The sequence below is a fragment of the Mercurialis annua genome, linkage group LG4 (genome assembly GCF_937616625.2).
Source record: "Mercurialis annua linkage group LG4, ddMerAnnu1.2, whole genome shotgun sequence".
NCBI lineage: Eukaryota > Viridiplantae > Streptophyta > Magnoliopsida > Malpighiales > Euphorbiaceae > Mercurialis > Mercurialis annua.
The window spans coordinates 2,109,728-2,116,835 of NC_065573.1; the positions used below are offsets into that span (position 1 = coordinate 2,109,728).

General features: G+C 38.6%; 1 pseudogene; it reads left to right on the forward strand.

The window, feature by feature from the left end:
- Positions 1–3,296: 3,296 nt before the first annotated feature.
- Positions 3,297–6,694, forward strand: LOC126676469 (LRR receptor-like serine/threonine-protein kinase GHR1; annotated as a pseudogene).
- Positions 6,695–7,108: the final 414 nt, after the last annotated feature.

A 7,108-nucleotide genomic window follows, 5' to 3' on the forward strand; every position in this document is an offset into this window, starting at 1 on the left:
TTTCAAAAGATAGAAAAAGTTAATGGAAAAAATTTTCCAGAGGTTGGAAGTTTAATTTCAGAAGTTGACTCCAGAAGTTAATTTTCAGAAGTTGATTCCAGAGGTTGACTCCATAAGTTAATTTTCAGTAGTTCATTACAGATTTTGACTCTATTTGACTCCAGAAGTTTAATTTCAGATGTTGATTCCAGAAGTTAATTTCAATAAGTTAATTACAGAGGTTGATTCCATTTGACTCCATAAGTTTAATTTCAGAGGTTGACTCTAGAAGTTAATTTCCAGAGGTTGACTCCACTTAATTTCTAGAAGTTGACTGAAGAAGTTGATTTCAGAGGTTGACTCCTAATTCTTAGAAATTTCAGAAGGCCCAAGTTCGTTGTCAGAAGATTAAGCCCATATTTAAGATGGCATTAAATTGAGTTTACATGGCCGAAAGCCTAAGGATATTTTTGTCTGAAGAATAAAAGTTAAAAAGCACAAACAGTTAAGAGACACGATTTACAGTTTCTTAAAGGTGGAGAAGAACGTGTGCAGTTGAAAGAAGTGACAGTTTTCACAAATGACAAAGGCTATAAATAAGAGAAGAACAGCAAGTTTACAACCCACGATCAAATTCCACAAAAAACCAGCCCGAAGGCAAAAAACACTAAATCTCAGCAATTCAATTTTCTTCAATCAGTAAAGAATTTACGATTGAATTTCTGCATTTTTTACTCAAACACATGTACTTTCGTTTTATTCAATTAGTAAACATATTTACAATTGAATATCTTTGTTTTAGCATTACTTGATTGGAGTACTTGTAATAAGGTTAACAAAGCCACAATCGGTTTTTTTAAGAAGTTAAGTTCACAATTGGAATCCGCTTCCTGGCACGCCCGCATTTTTGTACCCACTAGTTGTTACGGTTATTTTCACAAATGCAAAACGCCAGTAACAGCATGTATGCAATTTTTAGCTCTGATTGCTCTCTGGTTTATTGTAGAACTACATGAACGATATGGGCCATAAGTTGTAGCGGGCGGAGTTGGCTCCTACTGATAGTGGAGCTGATATTCCCTTTGGATTTCCTAGCGGTAGCTAATGTGACTTCCGTGTCGGAAGTCGTGGAACTGGAGCCCGTGGCGGTTGTGGAGACTCTGCTTCTTCTTCTAACGGTGTACAGGCCGGGCGCGAGTAGGACTGGGATTCTGCAAGCATTGATGGAGATTTTGAGACCTTGGTGTAGGACTAGGATTCTGACGAGTAGGATTTTGTCCCTTGTAGCGTCTTTTTTTATGTCAGTACATTTTTTCCTACGCGCGGATACTTTGCTTGCCAAACTGCATCGTTTCTTTGTGTCCGAACGTTTGTTTAAGTTTTTGGTATCCAAAAAAGTGATCTGATTCTTCATCTTCTTCTAGAATCAACCCGTCCTTTATTGTTGGGTTTAGGAGCTCGTATTCCCGTGACGATTAAACTGCGGGAAGTCTCGGTCCTGAGATGTTGCCATAATCGGGAGCTTGTAGTCCCGTGACGATTGAATTGTAGGAAGCTTTAGTCCTGAGATGTTGCCATAATCGGGAGCCCGTAGTCCCTTAACGATTGAATTATAAGAAGCCTTAGTCCCCAGATGTTGCCATAATCGGCAGCACGTAGTCCCTGAGTATTTGAACAGTGGGGACCCGTAGCCTCGAGATGTTTTGATGGTGGGAAACCGTAGTCCTATTCTATTTGATTAAGGAAATCTTATGCCTTTACTATTGCCTTGCTGGCGGGAAGCTGTAGTCCCGTGATCCTTTGGTTTGTGGAAAGCTGTAGTCAGAGGATCCTCTGGTTTGTGGTAAGTCGTAGTCCTTGAGTTCTTGAATTGTGGGAATCTGTTGTCCCTGAGTACTTGAATAATGAGAATCTATAGTCCCATGATTTTTAACTAATGGGAAGCTTGTGATGTTACTGTAATTGGGAGCTCATAGTCCTGTAAGTGTTGAATTGTGGGACGCCTTAGTCTTATGATCCATTGGGTCTAAAATTATTTTTGGCCTTGGACTAAAAATAATTCAGCCCCACCTGAATTTAATTTGAGGCTCCGCCTAAATCTATTAGTTCAGCACACATTTTCATGTTTAATGCCAATGAAAAAGCTAAATTTAGGGTATCAAAAAAAGAAGAAGCTAAATTTAGTGATAACTTGTTGGCAAGCTCAGGCCTGAGTGAATGCAACTGGAAAGGTTGTTCGACTGTGTTAACATTGATTTCTTTTGTCATTTTGTCTAATGGAGCATGCGCCTGTTTGTACTTTCACCTGTCTCACTCTGACCTATACTTCTATTTTGGTACACTTCTACGCTAAAGTAGAGTGGCAACCGCATCTAGTCTTCCAATCCACTCTACTCGTCTCTGACATAAAAAAAATTTCAAATATTAATTTTATTCTATTATCAGTAATATATATACATATATAAATAAACAAAGGATCAATTCACCCCCACAATTTTTCATGAATAATTAAATTGATCCAAGGTCGTGAAACTGGACGGAATAGCTAATTTAACATAATTAACACTAACTAACTTTATACATCAAATATTGCTTTGTCCTGTATTTTAGATAGAGCCCGTAATATTTTCTATCCCAAAGTTGGAATTTGCAACTTTGGTTACCATAAACAAAATTTTATATATGTATGCTTTGTAATAATTTAAAATTTTGGTTAACGGACTAGGTTGGGGCGGCAAAATACCAAACCTACAACCATGCACACACCAAAATAGGAGGTTTGCTTTTTGTTAATTAGCAGTGGTTTGATAATTTTCTTTTTAAAGTACATTTGATAAATTATTTGACGTCCACAACAAAGTGAAGGAAGCGAAGAAAATCGAAAATCTCTCTTTTTGGCAGGTAAATCACTAATTTTTCTACACTTTTACCCAGCAAAAAGTAAATCACATCGGCTGATATCTTTCTTTTTTACTTTTTGACACAAAAAGTTAAAACCCATTACTTTAAGATCTTGGTGATGGAATGATTGTATTTTATCTCCTGACTTCCATGAGGGAGCAGCTTGTTGTGCTGTTCCATTTTATAGCTATTTAATGACTTGGCTCATTTTTCGTGCTTGAAACAAGTTCCTCTTTTCAAGCTGCATCTTTCTCATGTTTCGAAGTTGAATCAATCCGTCTCTTATAGAAGATGTAATTTCCGCAAATGTAGTTCAAGTATCAAGTAGCCTTTTCTGCGTCCTATTCTGTTCAACGGTAGTAGATATCATATCGCTGATTACATTGTTGAAAGGTTTATTTTTCTGTAGGGTCACAATGAAGCTTTTTAGGGTTTTAGTGTTATCCTTGTTCTTATTTTCCGCTATAGGCCAACTCCCTTCACCAGACATTTTAGCATTGCTTGAATTTAAGAAGGGTATCAAACATGACCCTACGGGTTATGTGCTTCAATCTTGGAAGGAGGAGTCCATTGATTTTGATGGTTGTCCGTCTTCTTGGAATGGTATTGTTTGTAACAGTGGAAATGTTGCTGCAATTGTTATGATAACTTGGGTCTTTTGGCTGATGCTGATCTGAGTATGTTTGCAAACCTTACACAGCTTGTCAAACTGTCCATGGCAAATAACTTTTTGACAGGCAAGCTTCCGGACAATATAGCCAGCTTCAGAAGCCTCGAGTTCTTGGACGTGTCTAACAATCTATTTTCGTCTACTTTACCAACTGGGTTTGTTAAATTACGGAGCTTAAAGAACTTCTCCTTAGCTGGTAATAACTTTTCTGGCTCAATTCCAGATTCTTTTTTTGGACTTCTATCGGTCCAGTCTGTGGACTTGAGTCGCAACTCCTTTTCTTGGTCACTGCCAACCACTATGACTGAGCTGAATAACCTGCTATATTTGAATCTTTCTTTCAATTGGTTTATTAAGAGAATTCCAAGGGGTTTTGAGCTCATTTCTGGTCTACAGGTGCTCGAGTTGCATGGGAATATGTTTGATGGCCATCTAGATTGGAAGTTTTTTCTTCTTATTAATGCCGGCTATGTTGATTTGAGTGTGAATATGCTGGTCAACTCTAGTCCTGAGAAGTTACTGTTGGGTATTTCTAAAAGCATTAAGCACCTGAATCTCAGCCACAACCAGCTCACTGGATAATTGGTGGCGGATGTGCGCTTATATGCAATCTTGAAGATTTTGGACTTGAGCTACAATCAGCTTTCCGGGGACTTGCCTGGATTTGATTTTGCTTATCAACTTCAAGTCCTGAGGCTCCGCAATAACTTGTTTTCAGGGTCTGTTCCCAATGATTTACTGAAAGGAGATTCATCACTTTTAACTGAATTGGATTTGAGTGCCAACAATCTCTCAGGTATCTCTTTAATTTCTGTTTAGCTTCTTGCTAAATCCTTACTTGCATTTTAATGTCCTTGTGCTTTGATTCGCTCCTTTTTGGCAGTTCGCTTTGTCCCTGAAACTCTAATTTCCATCTTGCAGGACTAATAAGTATGATATTGTCAACAATATTACGCGTCCATCCAATAGGCTTACTGGCGAACTTCCTTTAGTGACAGGAAGCTGTGTTGTGCTTGATCGATCAAACAACCAATTTGAAGGAAATCTAACCAAGATAATCAAGTGGGGGAATATTGAGTACCTTGATCTTAGCCAGAATCGTTTGACAGGTGCATTATCTGAAGTGTTCCTACAATTTTTGTGCTTAAATTATCTCAACCTCTCCCATAATTCTTTTACTAGTTCTTTTCCAAAAGCTGTTGCTCAATATCCAAAGCTTCAAGTCCTAGATCTAAGTTCCAACCAGTTGGATGGACCTCTTTTGTCTGATTTCCTCACCTTTCCAACTTTACAAGAACTTCACCTTTAAAATAATTTACTCAATGGTGCTATTGAACTCTCTCCCTGTAATGGTGATTCCAATCTTTAACTTATTGATCTTTCTTATAACCAATTTGATGGGTATTTTCCTAATCGGTTTGGTTCATTAGCTGGACTTCAAGTGCTCAATCTTGCAGGGAATAATTTATCTGGCTCTTTGCCATCTTCCATAGTAGGCATGACTTCGTTAAGCTCCTTAATTTTGTCCCAAAACCATTTCTCAGGTCCCGTACAAAACAATTTGACTAACAGCCTTTCAGGCTTTAATGTGTCATATAATGATCTTTCAGGGGTTGTCCCGGAAAACCTTAGGAGATTCCATCGCTCTTCTTTCTATCTTGGAAATGCAAGATTATGTATTCCAAATGGTCCTTCTGGGTCGAGCAATTCACCAGGTGAAAGTTCTTGCAGGAAACCAATCAGTACTATTATCAAAGTGGTGATAATAGTCTCATGTGTGATTGCAGCTATCCTTCTTATCATGCTTGCTATCTTTGTACTCTACTTCCTTGTATCAAGGAGATCTCGGCCAGAGACCATTAATTGTAAAGCCATCCACAGGCACTTTGCAACCAACCCTTCTGGAATAAGTGGAATAGGCAGTGGAAGTGCTTTTGTTCCCGATGAAAAAATGGCCGTTGTAACTGGCTTTTCACCGTCAAAACAGAGTCATATGTCCAGGTCCCCAGAATCTAGGGAACCGTTCACTGCTGATACGCTTGCAAGACTGGACGTAAGGTCACCATAAATAATTGTCGGTGAGCTTTATTTTCTTGATGATACAATCGCTATGACACCGGATGAGCTCTCAAAGGCACCGGCGGAAGTCTTAGTGAGGAGCAATCATGGGACGTCATACACGGCCTCACTGGACAATGGAATGTTCTTAACCGTGAAGTGGCTGAGAGAAGGGAGAGCAAAACAGAAAAAAGAGTTGGCTAAGGAGGCTAAAAAGTTTACAAATATCAGACATCCAAATGTCGTCAGTTTGCGAGGATACTACTGGGGACCCACACAGCACGAGAAACTCATCTTGTCTGATTACATCTTACCAGGAAGTCTTGCAAGCTATCTTAATGGTAAGATCCTGATTTCATATGCATTTCATGGAGTTACATTTGTTAAACATAATGTGTATTTCTTGATATGAATTGCACCCTCGAAACATGAGTATTAAATAGATTTGTTTACATTGTTTGATTAATATTTCATTCCTGATGAAATGAATCAAAATTTTTAGATCTACCAGGAAGGAAAGGTCCTGCATTAACCTGGGCACAGAGACTAAAAGTAGTTGTTGATGTTGCACGTGGCCTGAACTATCTCCATTTTGATCACGCCTTTCCACATGGGAACCTTAAAGCAACTAATATATTGCTTGATGGAGCTGATCTCATTACACGCATTGCTTATTACTGCCTCCATCGATTAATGACTCAACCAGGAACCATTGAACAAATATTGGATGCTGGTGTCACAGGATATGGCGCACTAAAATTGGCTGCCTCTAGAAAACCTCTTCCCTCCTTTAAGTCGGATGTTTATGCCTTTGGAGTGATATTACTAGAGCTTTTGACTGGCAAGTGTGCTGGTGATGTCATTTTTGGGGAAAGAGGAGGGGTTGATTTGACAGATTGGGTGCTGTTAAGGGTGATAGAGGGTCGTGGCGCACGCTGCTTTGATCCTGCACTTGTGTCGGAAATGGGGGCTCCGGCAGTCGAAACGGGGACGGAAGAGGTACTTGGACTAGCTGTAACATGTATAAGATCTGTGTCTGAGAGGCCATGTATCAAAACCATATATGAAGATCTTTCATCTATTTAGCTTGTAGCAGAATCCAACTTGGTTGAACTTGAAAGTTTTTGGTTTTGTATTTTGGGGTTCATTATCTTATTAGCCTTGCTGTTTGAATCTTTCATTATGCATTTTAGGGTTGTTTGCTCATTGTATCAACATATTATTGATGTAAAGAAGAATTTGAGCACATTTCGGATGGATACAACATTTTTTAGATGCCAGCTATTCCCTGTTGAATTGTGCTAAAGCCGAGGGTTTTCACTGCAAAATGTAGTCTGGATGTCCAATTCCTATATTGGGGCTAATCTAATTCTAGGAATTTACACCGCCTACACTCGAATTTTTTTGAAAGATTTGCGATATTTTGTCCTTTTTTCATATTATCGATGTATGTTTTTGTATAATGGTTCTTATGAAAATTAACTCTTTATACAATTAATA